Raw genomic sequence first — 23,368 nt, 5'->3', positions numbered from 1 at the left:
ATTCAATTTCAAGCCATACTATCATTTCATATTTGAATACTTATAAACTTACAATTTCACAAATTTTAATATCAAAGATCCATCTAACACTCATATATCATTTTATAACATCACAATTTAGAATTCACGTATGAGTTTAATCAATAGCTTATGAGCAACTAAAACAAGTTTTATCCATGTTTACAACATGACCATAATTTCTCTACAAGCTGTTTTCTTGAGCAACAGTCGTTAAATTATTTGTAACTAGGGCTACGAAATTCCAAATTATGTGCCGTTAATTTTCCCTGAAAATAGACCCGTATATCCTCTATCCAAAAAAATTTCAGAATTTTTGGTTTGGCCAATCAATATCAGATTTTTCTTAAAATTTCCCCTATTTTATTGCTTGACTACTCTGACTACTCTTCACTAAGAATTTAATTTCTCATTGTACAGAATTTAAAATATGTTTTCATTTATTTTGTTTGAAACTAGACTCATTAAGGAGTCTAAACATAAAATTTTATCTTATAATCATTTTTGTACGATTTATAATGATTTTCAAAATACTGAACAGAGGATTTCGGAGCCATTCTGACTCTGTCTCACCCAACTTTGAAAATCTCATTATCGGCAACCCCTTTACTTACACGATTTCTTTTATACGAAACTAGACGCGTCAAGATTTAATTACATAATTTATCCAGCTTTTAACTCAACTCCCACAATTTATGGTAATTTTTCCAAAACACGCCATCATTGTTGCCCCTTAGCAGATTTATACAATTTACTCGTAAAGTTCTCATTCACATATTTAAAACATAATATCATATATGCCGTCATTTAGAAAGGTCATTGACCTTAACGTATATACATAATTCATATTCATCCCATTTTAAAACTTAAACTTACAAAGGAATCAAACTCAATTACTTAAGAACTTACCTCGGAAGTTGTCGAATGATTACAGATCGACTATTCGGTTAGGTAGCTTTCTCTCTTATCCGAATTAGACTCCCTCAGCTCTTGAGCTTGAATAAACAAATTTAATCTATTACAAACCAATTATACAAACTCATGGCCGAATACAACAAGAGGACTAACTAGATTCTACTAGCCACTCATTGCTCTATTATTAACCTTACTTAATTTTAAACACATTCGGCAACTACCTCAACCTCATTTAATACAATTAACACCGAATTTCTCATGTAAAAGTACCATTGCCGAATATCATTTAGTTCACCTTAATCCATCTCATGATCGAATGCCTTTAAGCTTAATATCATGGTATCGTAACTCAACATTTATCAATATGTCATTAACAAAATATGCTCATATCAAATTTACTCCCAATTACATCTCAAAATTCAACAAGCTTATAACTCATTAATAATTAAATTCCATTTCAAAGTATCAAAACATTATCAAATGTATACTCATCCTAAATGACCGAATGCACATTAATTAAGCACTTAACAATTTTCTTTAGCCATTGAACTCATTCAGCAATGATAAGGATAAATTTAACAAACCTTAAATTTAACTTATAATTGTACATATCTCATTTCAAAACACCCACACCAATTTATTATCCAATCAACCATATCTGAAAACCTATCATACAATTAAAACCCTTGTTCAAATTATTACTCACTATAATACCATGGCCGAATCCCTCAATTAGCTAACATAGCCTCTTGTTTTCAATCTAAACACGTATATACAACCTAATCCCTCTTTTAACACATAATTCACTATCTTGGAACTCATTTCTTAACTAATTTAACTTAGTCCAATAGCCGAATGCTATTTGAGCATTAAGCTCATGTTCTTTTCATTATTAAGCAAGTATTATAACTCAACTAACTTCATTAGCCGACTACTCAAGCTCATTTGAGCCACATATAGTAATTTAGTTTGTTTATACTCAATTAGAAACATTTCTCCTCACAAATTATCAAAACATACACAATGTAACCCATTGAGCTCATGACCGAATGCTTCATGCATCCCAAACACAAAATCACATACATGGGTCATTTTAGGAGCTTTAAAACCAATTTAAATTTCTCAAAATCCAAAGAAAAACATATGAAATCATACCTTAATTCCCAATACAAGATGGCTGAATGCCTTAGGTGTTCTTCCTTCCATTTTTCTTTTTCCTTTCCTTATGGTTTCGGCAAGATGAAAAAAGATGATGGGACTTTGTTTTTTTTTTATCACCACCACTACTATAAATTTATTATTATACATAATTCCCACCAATTAAAAATGGAGACAAGAGAACACATTGTTACATGCATGTGTTGGCCGGCCATTTACATTCAAAAATGGTCTAATTGACATGCAAAACCACTCTTTTCAATGCATGTACTATTAGACCATTGTAAGATTAACCTCTCACTTTCCAACAATGTTTCATATAAGTCCATTTTAATAAATTCACATAAAAATGATCAAATTAATGCATGAAACTTTCACACATGCATTTACTCACATCATAAACACAGAATATAACTTTTAGTTATTTATAAGACTCGGTTTCGTGGTCCCGAAACCACTTTCTGACTAGGGTCAATTTAGGGCTGTCACAATTACCCATGTAATTTAACTGCTCGCTCTCCATGTTGTGGCCATAGGGTGGGTATTCTGGATTGTTCGATCCACCTCCACTTGTTTCGCACTGCATTACTGGGTGAACCTGTGAAGAACTAAGAAAACCATCAATTTTCTTTTTCAAAAGTTCCACCTGATTAGAGAGCATAGTGACTGAATCAACGTTAAAAACACCAGATGCTTTCGTTGGCTTTGTCCTCATGACTTGCCACTAATAATTATTCAGTGACATCTCTTCTATAAATTCATAAGCATCCTCAGGTGTCTTATTATTGATAGTTCCGTCAGCGGCTGCGTCGATCTTATGCCAAGTTGAAGGATTCAGGCCATTGTGGAACGTTTGAACCTATAGCCAGAGTGGTAACCCATGGTGAAGACACCTTCTTAATAGATCCTTGTATCTCTCCCTGCATCGTAGAGTGTTTCTAGATCCATCTGCACAAAAGAAGAGATATCATTACTTAATTTGGCTATTTTAGCCGGCGGAAAATATTTTAATAAAAACTTTTCGATCATTTGTTCCCAACTAGTGATTGACCCTCGTGGTAACAAGTTCAACCATTGTTTAGCCTTATTCCTTAATGAAAAGGGAATAACCGAAGGCGAATGGCGTCATTAGAAACGCCATTAATTTTAAATGTATCACATAGTTCCAAAAAGTTTTCCAAGTGAGCGTTGGGATCTTCGTCCTACAAACCATCAAACTGAACAAGTTGTTGTATCATTTGAATTGTGTTAAGTTTCAGTTCAAAAGTATTTGCAGCAATAGTAGGTCTAACTATGCTCGATTCTGTTCCTGTTAAAGAAGGTTTAGCGTAATCATACAAAGTACGCAAAGCAGGATTCTGATTAGCAGCAATCGCAGGAGGTAGTAAATTTTCTTGGTTTTCAGCCATCTCATCGGTTGTGGTTGAAATATTGTCCTCTTGCTCTTCCTCTGTGTATCTTAAGCTTTGCCTTATTTCTCTTCGGTTTCTGCAAACTGTGCGATCAGTCTCACTATCAAACAGTAATGGTCCTGACGGGTTTCTTCTAGTCATAAACTAGAAAAACCTGTCAGAAGAAAATAAATGAAGAATTAGAAAATAAAATAAAAATTTCAATTGCAATAAAAATGAAATGGCTAAAGTAATAAAAATCGAGTGCTCCTAATATCCTAGTTCCCCGGCAACGGCACCAAAAACTTGATACGTGATATTTGTACAGGTTTGAAAATTTTATAATTAATCGTTCTTGAAACTAACTATTATCATGATGAAGGCAAGTGTACCTATCGAATAGTAGTATAGCTTTAGCAAGATCGGATTGTCGAACCCAAAAGAACCAAGAGTACTATTAATTACTTTCTTTTTATTATCTAGCCTAAAAATTAAGGGATTTGTTTATTTAAACTAATTAACTAAACTAAGAGTGCACAGAGAGAAAATTGGAAAAAAGCTTTTGGGAAAACTTGTTTGATTAAGACAATACCCAAGGAAAAATCCACCTAGACTTCACCTGTTATTTGACTCTGAATCAGACGGTTTATTCATTTGACTTGATCCATAAAAATCCATAATTTATATTATTATCTCTCTCGAGACTAATAACGTCTAACCCTAGGTTGATTAATTGAAATCTCTTTCTAATTAACACCTAGTGTTGTATTAACTCGATCTATAGATCTCCTTATTAGGTTTCACCCTAATCTGACAAAATCTTATCACCCTATCTCTAAGCGTGCAATCAAATCTGCTTAATTATGACAAATTTAATCTTAAACAGGGTATATTCCTCCTCTAAATAAGAGCATTAACTCAAATCAATATCCTGGAATATTAAAACAAGAATTAAGAACACATAATTAAGAACAAGTAAAATATTTATGATACAATTCAGATGATAATAACAAGATCTGTCTCAGGTTTCATTCCTCTTAGGTATTTATGGGGTTTAGTTCATAATTATAGAAGAAAACATCTCAGAAGAATAATAAATACAAAACATAAAGAAAACCCAAAACCCCTGAATGGAAATTGAAGGGAGATCTTTAGTCTTGATGATGAATCCAGCTTCTGAGATGGACCCATTGGCTTTCCTTGAGTAATTCCTTGCATCATACTCTACGTCCCCCTTTCTAAGTGTCTTCTCAAGTGTTTAAATATGCTTTAGAATGCCTAAGAGCCCTCAAAATTGGCCTTTTTCGAATAGGGTTATACTTAGGCTCGGTAGGGACACGCCCATGTGTGATTACTCTAGCCCGTGGTCAAGGCTGTTGAATAGGCACGGGCGTGTAGTCTACCAGTGTAAGTCATGCTTCGATCTTTCCAAAGGGACACGACCGTGTGACACGCCTGTATGAGGAAGTCCAGGCTGTGTTGACTTCCCTTATGGGTCTATTTTCTCCATTTTCAGCCCTTTTCTCGCTCTTTTTAGTCTCCTATGCTCACCTAAGTATAAAACATGAAATTAAGGAGCATCGAATTCACCAAATCTACGGAGAAACCATTCATAAATGTGCTAAGCATGGGATAAACACATGTATAAATTACGATTTATCAAAACTGAAGAAAAGGTGAAGGTAATTCATGATTGTTTGAAAGTGGCATCGGATAGACAAACGTCGTATGCGGATTTGAAAAGAGAGGAAATTGAGTACCAAGTCAGAGATAAGGTAATCTTGAAAGTGTCTCCATGGAAAAAAGTTTTGAGATTCAATAGAAAAGGCAAGTTGAGTCCTCGTTTTATAGGACTGTGTAAGATTACCAAAAGGATAGGTCCGGTATCATATTGATTGGCTTTGCCGTTTGAGTTAGAAAAGATTCACGATGTATTTCATGTGTCCATGTTACGCTGATATAGATTTGATCCCTCACATGTGATTGCTCCGACAGAGGTTGAAATTCGACCGGATATGACTAATGGTGAGGTACGGTTAAGATCTTAGCTCGAGAAGTCAAACAATTGAGAAACAAAAGTATTGCTCTTGTGAAGGTCTTATAGCAAAGACATGGGGTTGAAGAAGCTACATGGGAGCCAGAGGAGGCAATAAGGAAACAATACCCAAACTTTTTTACCAGTAAGATTTTCGAAGACGAAAATCCCTAAAAGAAGGAGAGTTGTAACATTCTGAAATAGGGCTTAGGTAGAATAGTAGTTTTGAGACCATAAATCCAAGATAGAAATGATTATTTTATGACTTTTATGTAGTCTATGATGTGTATGCATGCTTATGTCAAAGTTTCATGAAGAAATTCTATGCATAAAATGTCTAATTCAACTTTAGGGACCAAATTGAATAAGATGCAAATCTTGTGTTCTATAAGATTTTAGCATGAATTTGGTTTAGATTATAAATTAGAAGGTCCTAATTAGCAATTTTACCAATTTCTATAAGTTTGGACAAAAATGGACATGTGTAGGAAAAATTTGAAAGAAAGGCCTTAAGGGCATTTTGGTCATTTGGTAAACAAAAGAATAAAAAGTTAAAAAGAAAGCAAAAATTTGTACATCTTCTCTGAGAGCTAGCTAAAATTTCAAGAGTCACCATAGCTAGGGTTTGTTCATCTTTTCAAGCTCAATAATAAGTGTTCTCTAGCTCATTTTTAATGTTCTTTACATTTTTGAAGTCCTCATAGCTTGATTTACCTATTTCAACCCTTATTTTGAAGTAGGGTTTATGTATGAAAATTTAGCAATGTGTGACATGCATGTATTTTGATGATTTGTGGAAGAATATGAGAGTTTAGTGTGTGATAAACATCTTTCACAAGATGATTTTTCATGAAAATCACTGAAAAGGACTAAATTGAAAAAAGGTGTAAAATAAGTGATAAAATTCTGATTTTTATGAAAATGTAGGCTATTATGAGTACAAGGAAGATTCGTTTAGGCTTAGGTAACAAAGAAAATGCATGCATTTCATTTTACGAGCCTAGGGACTAAATTGTAAATAAGTGAAAAGTTAGGGGTAAAAAGGTAATTTCATCAAAGTATGAATTATGGACTGATTCGGACAATGTGATTATTAAACAAGTTAAATTTGGCATTATAGATCAAGAAAAATGTGATACGAGTCTTGATCGAGTTAAGAATAAAGTTTTTGACAAATAGGCTCGTTTATCATCATTTTGTACCAAGGTAAGTTAATGTGTAAATAATGTGATGTATTACAAATTTTAATGCTTTAATGTTATATGAATTTAAATGTTTATTTGTTATCATGAATTATATGCCTTGAAATTTCATGAGTACATGGTTGGTATTATGGATATTGTAAACGACATTACAAGCAAGTTCGACAGTGATGCGACAAGCATGGAAACCCCGTTTGAACCTTAGAAATAGTCTAGGATACAAGTGACATGTCACTAGGAATTAAGAAATTTGAACTCATTGAGCAGTCTGGGTTCGTGATATATATGTGACATCTGAGCTCATTGAGTGGTCTGAGTTCATGATGTATGAGATACATGTAATTTGGTTCCCGATACTAGTCTTGTGTGTCCTACCGATGGCTAGGTAGTCCTAAGTGGTACCCGTGTATTTACACCCTGACCGATATCTTATGTAAACCGGCCCCTAAGTAGCTCCATTTCAAGCGTTACATGTTATGAGGTAGCTTTAGCTACGTACGTATATGTGGCACTTATGTGTAAGTTTTCCGTGTATCCAATAGTATTCCGAGTGTTCAACGGGCAATGAAATGGATGATGTAATGAAAGTTCCAAGGAGGGCATGTTAAAAAAGGTATGATCATATGATAAACTACAAGTAAGTACAGGTATGTACAGTAAACTCTTGAGAAATGCCTCGGTAAAGGATGAATTGTGATGAGAAAGTACACTTGATAAATGAGTCAAAATTCTTGAATGATGAATAATCTCTATGGTTATGTTACTATGTCTTTGCATGATAATTGCTTACTATCATTGCATTTTATTTGTATGTGGACTTACTAAGCTTTAATGCTTACCTCCTTTCTTTTCCATCCTTTGTAGTTCCCCCAAGCTAGCTCGGGGATCAGAAGCTCTCGGAATATTCGATCACACTATCAAAAGAATATTGGGTATAATGAATTTGATAACCTGAGTATGGCATGTATAGGGATGTGATATGTGTCATGCAAATTTGGCCAAGTTGTAAAGGCCTCTAATATTGATGATTCATTTTATAAATGGCCATGTGACATGGCTTATATTTGATTATTGGGTTGTAATCTAATTACCCATGCATGCATATACTAATGCCTTGATGATGTGATATGTTATTGCTTGGTGAATGAATGATGAGGTGTGGAATAGAGGCTAGGAGATAAGAAATGACTTAATGGCTTAAGATGATCATGGTCATAAATATGTATTATGGAAATTGGATAACAAATTTGGATATGCATGAGATTGGTGTGGAATGCCTCTAAATGGTGTGACTAATTGAATGTGCTTTAGGATGATATTTTGAAGGCATGAAAATGCCATGGAATTGGATATTGAGTGTTTAAATATGCTATGTTGCATGCTATGAAACATGTTTGAAAATGTGGATGTGTGAGGGTGGCAATTGGCTTAGAAAATAGCCCCTAAATTGTCCACATGGGTAGACACACGAGCATGTGTCTAGGCTGAGTGTGACACACGGTCTGCCCCCATGGGTGTGTTGCATAGCCGTGTGTCCCCTGCACCCTAGTTTTACAAGTCAGTATGCCCAGTAGTAAACACACGGGCTAAGACACGATTGTGTTTCTTGACCGTGTGAGAGACACGGCCTATCCATACGGGCGTGTGCTCTGGCTGTGTGAAGTCTACACCATTTTATGAAAAATTCATTTATTTTTAATGTACCACACGGTCTGGACACACGGGCGTGTGATATGGCCGTGTAACCTTATTTTGATGATGACGTCATAGTTAGAGAGCACGAGTTGAGGACACGAACGTGTCCCAAGCCATACTGGCGTGTGTGACCACACGGCCTTCGCTCATGATCGTGTGACTCTCCAAAACAAGAAAATTGTTAAGTTGCCCAAAGTTTTTCGAAAGTTCTCGGTTTAGTCCTGAACCACCCCCGATGTATGTTTTGGGCCTCGTAGACCCATATAAGGGACGAATTGCATATGTATGAATGAAATTGATTTGAAGAAAAATTTTATAGTCCAATTTTGCATGAATGTCTGAGTACAAGTCTGGTAATGCCTCGTTCCCTAGTCCGGTGTCGGATACAGGTAAGGGTGTTACAGTAATAGGGCTCAGTGGTACATTTATAAATCAAAATGCATATAACATAAACTTAACAATATGTATGAAGACAAGTCGTGTATATACATATTCCATATCTAACAAATTCATGTTCCAAAGTGTCAACCATTTTTCCATCATCAACCTATATATGCAAGTATACTAAAACCTTATAAATCAGTCAATTCCTCAATACACATATATAGCCCATTTCAACTTATTCCCAATTACCAATCATTTAATTCATATTAAGAATTCATATTAAGAATCCAGCATACATTTTTGCACATTTACCTTATGCATTCATGCACTATGGCAAATCATTATTTTTACATTGAATTCATATCAATCAACTCATTTTTGGAGTCTATCGACTCATTTGTATTTGTTTTGGCCCCCAGGCTTCGTTTTCATTTGATTTGCATACTCACATGTATGGTTTCAGCATTTCATTTGTATTTAAACACAATTCGTTCCAATGGCATCAAATTGTAACATATTCATATCATTCACCATTTTTATATTTTGCAACCCCTATTAACTTGACATTGACTCAGATGGAAACTCGGATCGCCTAACCAACACACCAAACTGGCACCGAAGTGCATCATCAGATAATCTGAAATAGGATAACTGGCACGTAATGTGCATACTAACGCACTAAGCGCATATTGGCACACGAGGTACATCTTGGCCCATAAGCACATAACTTGTACACAAATCAATCCTATGACATGCTAACTATATCTGACTCAGCTTGACTAGTTAATAGGGTATCAACATTCAATTCCATTTACAATTTAGTACACATAACATTTCTTAATTGTAACCATTAACATAATCCAATTTTCTAATATATAAATATATCATATACATTTCATATCATCCTTACATTTTAACACAATTCCATTACACATATCATTTTCAAAACAATTCATGCTATTTTATATTTTATTCAGCTTAATCCTCTATTTCAAAAATTCACATTCAATCTCAATCCAATAACTTATATCATTTCTTTTTACTCACCTTGACACTTTTATATGCAGATAACATGCAAATGTAATAAATTAATACGACCTTAAATTATAAATGTACAAACCAAAATTTTTGACGTCGACATTAGCTATGAATAGCCATAAAACATAAAATATTATCACATTCCATCCAATTCATAACCAAATATCAATTTTCACATATTTTACAAATATTTCAATATCAAGCTTTGAATTAAAATTCGATTTCACATTTATTCATTAGGAACTTTATACTTTCTATTCCTAACAACATTTCATAACAATTTTAAATTTTATTCAATTTAGTCCCTAATGTATGAAACTCACATTAAGCTTTATAATTTAGTCTTTTTCTTAAATTAAGCTTAATTTCTATCAATTTAACACCTAAATCATTCAATTCTCAACACTGACATCTTATCAAAACTTCACCAATTGATCAAATTGGTCATTAGGCTAGCATAATTAAGCTCCCATGATAAAAAAATCTATAAAAATCAAAGAAAAATTACTAGGGACTTACTTGAGTTTTTTATCCAAAGTTTAAGTTTCTTCAATTGTGGCCAGTGAAGCCTTTGGAAAGATGATGATTTTTGTCATCTTTTCCCACTAAGTTTTTTATGTATTAATATTAACTTTTTAAATATTAATTAATTAGTTTAATCACACTTATTTATACCTTAATTACCCAATTAACTAACCATAATGTCATTTAACATCAAATCATACTAACATCCATTTATAATAGGTTTATTTTTATTTTATTCCTTTAGATAATTGTTATCTAAGTCTCCAAGCAATGTTCAAATAAAAAATATAAAGTGATTAAACTTTTAGAATTTAGTCGCTAACCTTAATCAATCATAATTTTGGTTAAATTACTTTGCCAAATTTTAATTTATCTATATACTAACTCTGTAAATATTCCTATTTAATATTTACAGACTCGATTTATGAAAATAAGGTACCGAAATTGAACTTTCCAACACCAATGTAAGTTTGATCGTTCTAGGCCCTTGTAATAGAAGTCGAATTGCATTTTCCCCCCTCTGCTAAAAAATGGGTAAATTAGTCCGTCTACATTAGATCAAAGAGAAAATTGATCATTCTATTAAAAATTACTCATTTCTATTGTTAAAAACTGGTCCCTATATGTCACCATAAGGTACACGTGACACGCCATATGTCACACTCAGGTTATTCCATCAACTACTCTAGTTTTTAATAGTAAAATGGATGAAAATTTTAACATGAAATACCAATTTGCTTTTTGATCTAACACTTAGGGACTAATCTGCTCATTTTTTGAGTAGAGATGGCAAAATGCAATCTAACTTCTAATATAGGGACCTCTAGAGTACTTTTACCTATGCATTTCAAAATGGTCACATAACCATCAATTCTTGGTTTATGAAGTTTACAAGTTTTTAGCCAACAGGTAGATGGGATTCGAAAAATATGATCTATTTTTTTATATGGAGTTACCAAGGATCACAACGTGCGAAGTGGTTTTATGGCTCTTTGTAAAAGAGGGGTTATTGTTTAATTACAAGAAACACCAAAGGTGACTAACTTGGGATGCTTCTTGCTACAGTATTATAACACCCCGAACCCGAGACCGTCGCCGGAGTCGAACACGAGGTGTTAACAGACTTCAAACCACTTATTGAGAATTTTCCAGACAAGCTGCCAATCTGTGTACTAGTTGCTTCAAAAATCATAACTTGAGTTTTACAACTCAAAAATCAGTTTCGTAATTTTTCCCTGAAACTAGACTTATATGTTCATCTACAGATTTTTTTCTAGAATTTTTGGTCAAGCCAATTAGTACAGTTTATTAGTTAAAGTCTCCCATGTTACAGGGGTTGACTACACTGACCTTCGTGCGTTACAACTGGAATAACTCCCTGTGTAGGGATTCAATACTGATACCGTTTGTTTCTATAGAAACTAGACTCAAAGATGAATTTATAAATATATGGTATGACTCCTAATTATCTCTGGTTAACTTATAATGAATTTTCAAAGTCGGAACAGGGAATCCAGAAACCGTTCTGGCCCTGTCTCACAAAATCTTGGATATCTCTTAAAATACAGCTCATATGGTCGTTTCATTTCATCCATATGAAAATAGACCCATCAAGCTTCGAGTACGTAATTTTTTTAGCTATTAATTCCACTTCTACTATTTTTAGTGATTTTTCGATCTCATATCACTGCTGCCGTCCGCAACAGTTACTGCAGTAGACTATGCCAATTTCATGAATCCTTCCTTAGCCTTACTAATCATCCATCATACGTGACACAAATTATGGCCACCTTATCAAAATTAAGGTTTCTAAGACTCGTGGCTATAGATTCTAGCATCCCACTCAAACGACCACATAGGCCATTTTCACATGGCTTAAAGTTTACAACCCAAAATTTAACAAAACAAAATAGCCCATACATGCCAAATGTTCTCCTAAGTTGACTAAGAAGACAATACCAAAATTGCTCGCGGTGTGATGACTTCGTTGATTGTTCTTAACACCCAAAAGGAGACGAGTCCAAGAAACCTAAAATGGGTGACAAGAAAACACCGAGTGAGTTTATAACTCAAGAAGTCATAAGCATTCCTCAACCATCCATTAATACAATTATCATAAAATGAAATAATGAAACAAGGCCAAGTGTTCCGCCATACCGAACTATACCATAGTTCCTTAGATCTTCGGATCAATCTCATACCAAGTCATACATTTACATTTCATATACTGTTCAATAGGATATTTGAAGCAATTTCCATACATCATTTCATTTCCGCAACAATCATGCAATCAAATGAACTTTCATCTATTCCACGATACCTTATTTACGGAATGCAATTGAAATCATCACATAGATTTAAATCTTACCAACTCCACCCGAGCATGAACATAGCATCTATTATCCATGAACTCAAGGTACTTACTCTTCCCGCTGTCCATACTCATCTTGATGAAGTCACGCCTCCATATAAATGTTCAATCGGAGATATGTGTAGAGTTCGCACACATAGTGCTTAATACTCAATCACGCACACTTAGTGCCATGTGATTCAAGCCCGCACACATAGTGCCATATAGTCCAAACTCGCACACTTAGTGCCATACATTACAAGCTCGCACACTCAAGTGCCAATCTCGTCCCCTGCACACATCTATTTCTTGCACACTTAGTGCCAAGCAAACTTCCTACACATTTCACTATCTCTTTTACGCTCAACAATATCATCTTTTCATACACATACATTTGTATATATTTCATCTCATTAAACACAATTGCATAGATATTACAATCATTTAAGCAATATCAAATATATGCTTAATGACTTACCTTGTGTTGGGTAAAATAGTCCAAGTCGGCTACTCGATGACCTTCGTCTTTCCCTTGCTTGATTCTCCTTCTTTAACTCTTTGAGCTTAATCAATAAATCAACTAGTTTAACCCTCTTGCTAAACATTCATAATTCAATTACACATGCATATGTATGTTTGTATATTCGCAACCATCCTCACTTATTACCCATTTGGTCAACAATCTAAGCCAAGATAAGGCTTCAATATGGTTGCCTCTAACCGAATACATGCACACCAATCTACTTCCTTTGGCCGAATATGCATGTCTATGTTGAGGCCAATTTTACACTTAATACTACACAAAAAACAGCATACATTTTCCTAATTAACGATTACATATTGTAGCTCTATACACATCTCTCATTTATTTCATAACCGAAACAACATCACAAGCAAATATACACCTTGAGATAGTATATATGTCATACCAATACATCATGTGCAACATATATGCATGTAGGTGCAAGGGCGAATCTCAAATTGATTATAACTATCCCATATATTTTCATCATGGCGAATGTTCCTTCCACACCATTTACCATCACAAAGCATGGATTTCATCATCCAACTTACAAGCTTACAATGTCATGAAGTTTAATCTCATAGTATCTATCAAACTCTCACTCAAAAGTGTTAAAAGAATATTCAAAATCATCAATCCACCATCACATGCACCATTACAAAGTTTCACTTTTAGCATGCAAATGATGTCAACACAATCTCACCTTAGCCGAATATCATCTCCATGACATAGTGAGGATTTGAACCATGGCTAGTTAGAACTCAAGCTAACTACTAAAATATACATGAATCTCATGGCAAAACATCAAACTTACCTTAATCTCAACACAAGTATGGCCAAACCTCCTCCTAATCCCCCTCCAAACCAAGCATGAAGCAAGACCCTTCCTTCTTCCTTAGAATTTCAGCTCAAAGAAAGTGAAAAAAGATGAACAAAAATTTTTCTTCTCTTTTCCTCTACTCACGGCAATGGGGGAGAAGCCTTCACACACATTTTTTTTCTTTCTTTATCACCCATACTTATTTGTTTATTGTTTCTCCCTAATGCACCAACAAAACATGTTTCATGACATGTTTAGCCCATACACCCTTGTCATGGCCGGCCATTAGCTAATAAATGGGGAAGTTGACATGCAAACCCCTCATTTTTGCATGCATGATCAACTAGTCATTACACATTTCCCCCTCATACTTTTAAAGTTTACTACTAGGTCCTTTCTAGTGAAATTCACATTTATAACTCTAAATTAAAGCATCAAAAATGTCACACATGTGTTAACACATATTATAGGCATCAAATTAAATATCAAATTATTTTTATGCCTCGGTTTTGTGGTCCCGAAACCACATTCCGACTAGGGTCGTTTTAAGGCTGTCACAAGTATGGTGTGGTACCTAAGACTGTAACACCCCTATCCCTAACCGTTGCCGGAATAGGTAAGGAGCATCATCGGATGGACAGAACATTTCAGAACAATATAGAATCACAGATATTATATAACAATGATACTTAGGTATTCATTAACAATTCATCCAATAAGAAGGTCTACGAAACCTAAAACATACATTTAAGAAAGGTCTGGACTAAACCGAATACATTCAGAATTTTCAGAACTTCACCAAATCTTTTAAAACTGTTAAAGTCACATGCCCGTGTGACTAAGCCGTGTGACACACACGGCACCAGACCCGCCCATGTGATCCAACCGTCCCAAAAAGATGTCCTATACTAACTTTTTCACACGGCCATGTGCCATGGTCATGTGGTACTTAGCTAGATATTGACTTAAGCCCACGACCATATGACATGCCCGTGTCCCCTGACCGTGTGGCACAATGGAGGCTTGGTTTAAGCCAATTTTTCCACCCCTTTTGGGTTCAATCCTACAAGCAATAATATACAACAATCATACCAAAATTTTCAACCAATTCTATACTCAAAATGGCCAAATCACATTAGAACATAGAACATTACAAACATACACCAAAACTACACATAAACTTATCATTTGTTAGCCAACTCTTATTGCCTAACATATATACAATTCAAAACTTACATACTTAGACATTCTAGCCTATTCATGCCATACTTTAAAATTTACACTTTCAAAAGTACCAAAATGAGATCGATAGTGTGGTGACGACCCTCGATTATCCCCGAGCCTTTAGTAGCTATGATAACTGTAAAATAGACAGAAATCACATAGAGTAAGCTACAAAGAGCTTAGTAAGCCAAAAACAATTGGTCTAACTACTAAAGCATATAAATACAATTTAACAGTAAAGATTCATAGCCGTTTCATAAATAATTTATAAGCTTAACCATGCTCCTTTGTTTGCATATATGTCATGCTTCATTTACAAATTCCATGCATATTTCACAGAGACAGAGTATTTCATATTCAGAAATTTAGTATGATACAAACGTACCTGTATAGGTTATACATTTCATATACTCATTCTCATATTTCATACTCTATCATCAGACGATTCAGAAACGATACAAATACTCATACACAAGTACAATGCCGACGTCCCGGACATGGTCTTACATTTAATTCAATATCGATGCCTCTGTCCTAGACAGGGTCTTACACGAAATCAAATATGATGCCAATGTCCTAAACATGGTCTTATACATAAATATCAATCGAGGCTTGTGTCCTAGACACGGTCTTACATGATATCTCAGATAGATATCAATGTTCCTTTAGAAGCATACAGAGCTTTTCGGATACTAACATATTATTAGACTTTACTCAAAAGTTATTCATCAGGCTCTCAAGGCCATCAAAAACAAATTATAGTTTATATATGTAGAAATTAGTCAATTTAACACATAATTGTAATTTGACTTACCTTGGACGAATTACGGATGAAACGAGTCGACTATTCAATTATTTTGGGCTTCCTTCGATCTAAGTTTGATTTTCTTTGTTCTTGATCTAATACAATTCAAATTCATCTTTTAATCATTCATTTCATTCAAAATAATCCATGAACACATATTTAAGGCATTTTGCATTTTAGCCCTTACATTTTCACACTTTGACAATTTAGTCTATTTTTCACAAAATCACAAATATGCAAATTTGACCAAGACTATAATTTGGCCGAATATACATGGCTTCCATACCAGCCCAAATAACATATTTAATTCACAATTTAGTCCTTCAAAACCTCATTTTCACAAATTAGCCCAAATAGTTCTATTTCATCAAAATTCAAAGACAAAACTTATAAATCATCTACCAAGCCTTTATAATTCATCCAAAAACATCATAAAACTCATGATATCAACAATGGCATTTCATGAATACTTTAATAGAAACTAAAATTTAGACATGGGTTTTGAAGAACATGAAGCATCGATCACAGAAACGTAGAAATTATCAAAAATGGACCAAAGTACATACCTTAATCAACCAAAACAAGTGTCGAACTTAAAGCTCTATTCTTTCTTCTTTTTCTTTAATTTTTGGCAAGAACTATATGATATTGGCCATTTTTTTATGATATGTTTTATTATATTAAACATTACATGACATTACCAACTTTACCCTTATTAATAGATGTGAAATTTTACCTACTAATGTCCATAATTGTCTACCATTTAAACAAATGGTTCATTTGACATGCAAGGACCTTTATTTTAAAAGCCAAGTCAAATAAGTGCTTTAACATCTAGCACATAACTTTTGCACTTTAAACAATTAAATCATTTTCATAATTAAGCACAGAAACAGACAAATTAAATCACAGAAATTTCACAGATATAAATTCACATATCACAAACACAGAAAATAATATTAAAATATTTTTCAGACTCGAATTTGTGGTCCCGAAACCACTATTCCAACTAGGGTCAAAACTGGACTATTACAATTCTCCCTCTTAGGATTCAGAGACATTTCATCAAACACTCTTATCGTATTCTTTAACCAGAATTTGGCTCTTTCAGCATCATCATTCGTTGTAGCTCGGAACTCTTCAGCTCCATACTTTCTAATCTTATCAACTGGTGGTCTACTTAACTGTACCGGACTCACTCGTGGCATATCAGGAGTTTGAAGAGGAGTAATCAGGGGTGGACGTTATTGTACAGTCGGATTGGTTCTAATGTATTAGGTGAACCATTCATTCATCATCTGATAGAAGGCTTGCTTAGCCTCACCATCACGGCTACTCGTAGCCGGTCTAGAATCAACTTGCACCGTCTCTTGCACAGGAGCAGGCGCATTACTTTCTACATCGTCAGCTACAGCTCTATCGGGATCCATTTGCTATATAAAAACACATTTCAATGTCAGGGGTCAACACGCTATCACAGATTTAGATATATGACATGTATAGCTAGACTCACATAGGCTATGGTAGTCCTAGAACCGACTTAACCATAGCTCTGATACTAATAAAATGTAACACCCCTATCCCTAATCGTTGCCGGAATAGGTAAGGAGCATCACCGGATGGACAGAACATTTCAGAATGATATTGAATCACAGATATTATATAACAATGATACTTAGGTATTCATCAACAATTCATCCAATAAGAAGGTCTACAAAACCTAAAACATACATTTAAGAAAAGTCTGGACTAAACCAAATACATTCAGAATTTTCAGAACTTAACCAAATCTTTCAAAACTGTTAAAGTCACACGCCCGTGTGACACACACGGGCACTAGACCCGCTAATGTGATCCAACTGTACCAAAAAGATGTCTTATACTGACTTTTTCACACGGCTAACAGACACGGCCATGTGCCATGGCTATGTGGTACTTCGCTAGATACTGACTTAAGCCCACGGCCATATGACACGCCCGTGTCCCCTAACCGTGTGGCACAATGCAGGCTTGGTTTAAGCCAATTTTGCCAACCCCTTTTGGGTTCAATCCTACAAGCAATAATATACAACAATCATACCAAAATTTTCAACCAATTCTATGCTCAAAATGGCCAAATCACATTAGAACAAAAGCACATTACAAACATACACCAAAACTATGCACGAACTTATCATTTGTTAGCCAACTCTCATTGCCTAACATATATATAATTCAAAACTTACATACTTAGACATTCTAGCCTATACATGCCATACTTTAAAATTTACACTTTCAAAATTACCAAAATGAGATCGATAGTTTGGTAACGACCCTCGATTATCCCCGAGCCTTCAGTAGCTACGATAACTGTAAAACAGACAAAAATCACATAGAGTAAGCTACAAAGAGCTTAGTAAGCCAAATACAATTGGTCTAACTACTAAAGCATATAAGTACAATTTAACAGTAAAGATTCATTTTAACAGTAAAGATTCATAGCCATTTCATAAATAATTCATAAGCTTAACCATGCCTCTTTGTTTGCATATATTTTATCCTTCATTTACAAATTCCACACATATTTCACAGAGACAGAGTCTTTCATATTCAGAAATTTAGTCCGATACAAATGTACCTGTATAGGTTATACATTTCATATACCCATTCTCATATTTCGTACTCTAACATCAGGCGATTCAGAAACGATACAAATACTCATACACAAGTACAATGCCGACGTCCCGAACATGGTCTTACATTTAATTCAATATCGATGCCTCTGTCCCAGACAGGGTCTTACACGAAATCAAATACGATGCCAATGTCCCAGACATGGTCTTATACATAAATCTCAATCGAGGCCTGTGTCCCAGACACGGTCTTACACGATATCTCAGATAGATGTCAATGTTCCTTTAGAAGCATACAGAGCTTTTTGGATACTAACATATTATCAGACTGTACTCAGAAGTTATTCATCAGGCTCTCAAGGCCATCTAATACAAATTACAGTTTATATATCTGGAAATTAGTCAATTTAACACATAATTGTAATTCGACTTACCTTGGACAGATTTCGGATAAAACAAGTCGACTATTCAATTATTTTGGACTTCTCGATCTAAGTCTGATTTTCTTTGTTCTTTATCTAATACAATTCAAATTCAACCTTTCAATCATTCATGTCATTCATTTCATTCAAAATAATCCATGAACACATATTTAAGGCACTTTGCATTTTAGCCCTTATATTTTCACACTTTGACAATTTAGTCCATTTTTCACAAAATCACAAATATGCAAATTTGACCAAGACTATAATTTGGCCGAATATACATGGCTTCCATACCAGCCCAAATAACATATTTAATTCACAATTTAGTCCTTCAAAACCTCATTTTCACAAATTAGCCCAAATACTCTATTTCATCAAAATTCAAAGACAACTTATAAATCATCTACCAAGCCTTTATAATTCATCCAAAAACATCATAAAACTCATGATATCAACAATGGCATTTCATGAAATCTTTAACAGAAACAGAAATTCAGACATGGGTTTTGAAGAACACGAAGTAACGATCACAAAAACGTAGAAATTATCAAAAACAGACCAAAGTACATACCTTAATCAACCAAAACAAGTGCCGAACTTAAAGCTCTATTCTTTCTTCTTTTTCTTTAATTTTCGGCAAGAACCATATGATAATAGCCATTTTTTTTTATGATATGTTTTATTATATTAAACATTACATGTCATTACCAACTTTGCCCTTATTAATATATGTGAAATTTCACCTACTAATGTCCATAATTTCCCACCATTTAAACAAATGGTTCATTTGACATGCAAGGACCTTTATTTTAAAAGCCAAGCCAAATAGGTGCTTTAACATCTAGCACATAACTTTTGCACTTTAAACAATTAAATCCTTTTTCATAATTAAGCACAGGAACAGACAAATTAAATCACAGAAATTTCGCCGATATAAATTCACATATCACAAACACAGAAAATAATATTAAAATATATTTCAGACTCGAATTTTTAGTCCTAAAACTACTATTCCGACTAGGGTCAAAACTGGACTGTTACAGAGACCATACTACATGTGGTCTGTGATTGCCCAACAACTAATCATTAAAAGAACCTTGCTATAACAATGATCAATCCACACCAACCTACATTCAAGTAAGCAAGAAAAGAGGACCATTGAAGATGTCTCCTGTCATCGTAGGTATGTATGGGTTGAGTTGGGAGAGAAAAAACTTTATCCTAAGTTGTTTCGATTAAGTTTGAATTATTATTTATTTAATTAAAATTAAATTAAATATATATAAATATTAATAATTCTTAATTTTAATATTAAATGATTAATTAATTTGAAAAGACAAATTAGATCAAATGAAAAAAAGTGTTTAGATTAAAAAAAAAATCATTACAACTATGATTCTGTTCAACCCATGAACAAGTGTCAGGTGATTGGCTAGAACAGATCATCATCAATCCATCTTGAATTAGCCAAATCAACTCCAACCATTTAGGATCGGCCATTGATAGACTAATCATTTCCTAACTATCAATTCTCCTTCTCTATCTCTCGATTCTTTATACTCTTTATTTTTGAAGAATTTTTCATATCTTGAAATTTTAAGAAGAAATTGAAGTACATTTAAAAAAATCATTTATTTTTTATTTTTAAAAATTTTAAATACATAATTTCATATTTAAATATTAATTTTTTGAATTATTCATTTTATTTATTGTGTTCTTTTAAAATTTTGTTTTCCATGCTTAATTGCAGTGTGATGGATCTTGACGTGAGGAGAACCAAGTGAAAGTTGGAGTATTTTTGTTCCAATCATGACGGACTAAGATCTTAGCGTCAAAGAGTTGATGAGATAAAATTCTGGATATTCTTTTTTACCAAATAATAAATGGATAATTTAAAATCCTAATTACCTAACCAATAACAGTGAGATAAAATAAACTAGATAATAGCACAAATATCCGCTTATACTAAACAAATAAATATGGCTTAAGGTATAAAACGCCCTTCTAAATATTCTAAAAAAAATGAAGTAAGCTTTTTTAATTTCTTTAACTAATTAACCCCCTAACCTTATAAAATTAATTAACTTTATAAAATTGACTAAATTAGTCTTTTAATTAAGGTTGAAGATAAATTTTTAATGGATTTATTGATGTGCTTGTGTTGATGTGGAGATTCAACCGTCACTAGAGCTGATCATGGTCGGGCGGCCTGCCTGCTCAAGGTCCGCCCAAAAAATGGGAGGGTTTGGGTAAAAATATAGGCTCGAAAAATGGGCTTGGGCAAAAAAACGAGGCCCGTTTAGAAAACGGGCCGGGCCTCGGGTAAGAGTTTTTGGCCCTGCCCTACCCTACCGAATTATATATTAATATATATTTTTATTTTATTTTTAATTATTTTAAAATTTTAATATAACCATTTTTATTATATTATTAATTTGTGTATTGTTTTAAGAATTGTTTTAGTATTATTTTTATTTGTTTTAATATTTGTTTTATGTTTTAAATATATTTGATTTATTATATTTTTAAATTTTTTATTTAATGAAATAAAAAAATTAATATGGGCGGGCCAAGCCTGGCTCGGGCTTGTAATTTTATTTTGGGCGGGCTTGGGCAAAATTTTAGGCCCACATTTCGGCCGGGCCGGGCCCGGCCTAGTAAATGGGCCTAAAATTTGTATGGGCCCGCCCGAACCCGCCCGACCCGCCCATGATCACCTCTAACCGGCAGCAATTGTTGATATGATAGTGCCACGTCATCATAATTAAAATTTTAAAATAAAAATTATTTTAAAAATTCAAGTATAAAACGAAAAATAATTATAAAATGCATTTAAATATAAACATTTATTTGTTCAAAATCATTCTATAATTATAAAAAATTATAAAAATTATAAAAATCATTCTCATTGATTTAAGAGCAGCTTGTGTCAAAAAACACTGCGCTTTAGTAGCAGATGAACGAAAATTTGAATATAAATTTTAAATTATTTATTTGTTAACAGGATCATATCTTTTATGATTCACTTACGATCTACCAGATTTATCTATCAAATACAAATCTATAAAATCATTTGAGTTATTTATAAAAATATATTAATTAAGACGGTTTATATATAAAATAAATTTGTCTATCTTTTCAAAATAAATTTAGATTTTAATGTATTCAAATGTTAACAGACTAACCGTAAAAGAAAACAAAAAATTTAGCATGTTACATAAATAATTATATAGGTGATCTAATTTTACAAAAGAACAGTTATTTTAATATTTTATTTATTTATTCACATTTTTATAAAAGTTTCAATCCATTATCATTTAAGAAGTAAAAATGAAAAATTAAATGAAAGATTAAATTTTTTTTTGTAAAGTTGATAATTGGAATAAATATACAACGTTAGTTTTAAGTAAGAATTCTTGAAATAAAGGAATCTATTCTATGTTGCTAAATGTTGTATTAACTTTTCCTATAAGAATAAGGATTATGAATGGATTCTTGGAATTATGAGTTTAGAAATTTAAATACAAATCTTTAATCTGTTGGGTTGAAATTAAACTAGGAGAATTGAATATTTATTAAATAGAAAATATTTGTTATCAAATTTGCGGCTCAAATTTCTTTTATTGGAGGTTCTTCTATTTATCTTGTTCTATCTTGATGTTTTATCAGTTGAAAAATGAGGCTTTCTTTTTTTTTTTTTTGGACCATTTGGGCAGTTTGGCGCAGTCAGTTTGATAATATTGCTGCATGCTAAAATCTTTTTGTAATAAGGATAAACATGAAACGATCAAAATCATCAAGTTGAAGAAGGAAAGCTGAAATTAATATCTTTAATGGCTATAACTAAAAATACAAAATGAAGAAAAATAAATAATAATAAGAATCCCATCTCAGTTTTGACATTAATTAAATTCAAAACCCTGCTGATCAGGTTGATTGCTTTTCAACATCCATCACTAACCATAAATTAGTACAATTATAGATGAATCAGAGAGATCAGAGTCTGACAAAAAAGATCGAATGATTTGGAAGTTCTTTCAGTTGCGTTTCCCTTCTTTCTGTTATGTTTTAGGCTCTCTACAGATTCTCATCAAAAGGAACCAAAGGTTGTAGCTTGTAGGACCATCTTAGAGCAATCTTCAAATTAAAGCACTCCTCAACACATTGTCTTTCCCCGAAAGTACTCGAAAATATCAGGCATTCTAGACACTGGTTGACCTTCCTACATTGAGTAGTTCCATCAATACG

The 23,368-nt window shown here is 33.3% G+C and overlaps 1 non-coding gene across 1 annotated transcript; it reads left to right on the top strand.

Annotated features, from left to right (window-relative positions):
• Positions 1–2,966: 2,966 nt before the first annotated feature.
• LOC128294527 (small nucleolar RNA R71) lies at positions 2,967–3,072 on the top strand. Its single transcript, XR_008284836.1, has one exon. It is a non-coding gene; the product is annotated as a small nucleolar RNA R71 (small nucleolar RNA).
• Positions 3,073–23,368: the final 20,296 nt, after the last annotated feature.

Source organism: Gossypium arboreum, chromosome 6 (genome assembly GCF_025698485.1).
Source record: "Gossypium arboreum isolate Shixiya-1 chromosome 6, ASM2569848v2, whole genome shotgun sequence".
Taxonomy (NCBI): domain Eukaryota; kingdom Viridiplantae; phylum Streptophyta; class Magnoliopsida; order Malvales; family Malvaceae; genus Gossypium; species Gossypium arboreum.
This window is presented reverse-complemented; position numbering and strand designations above follow the sequence as displayed.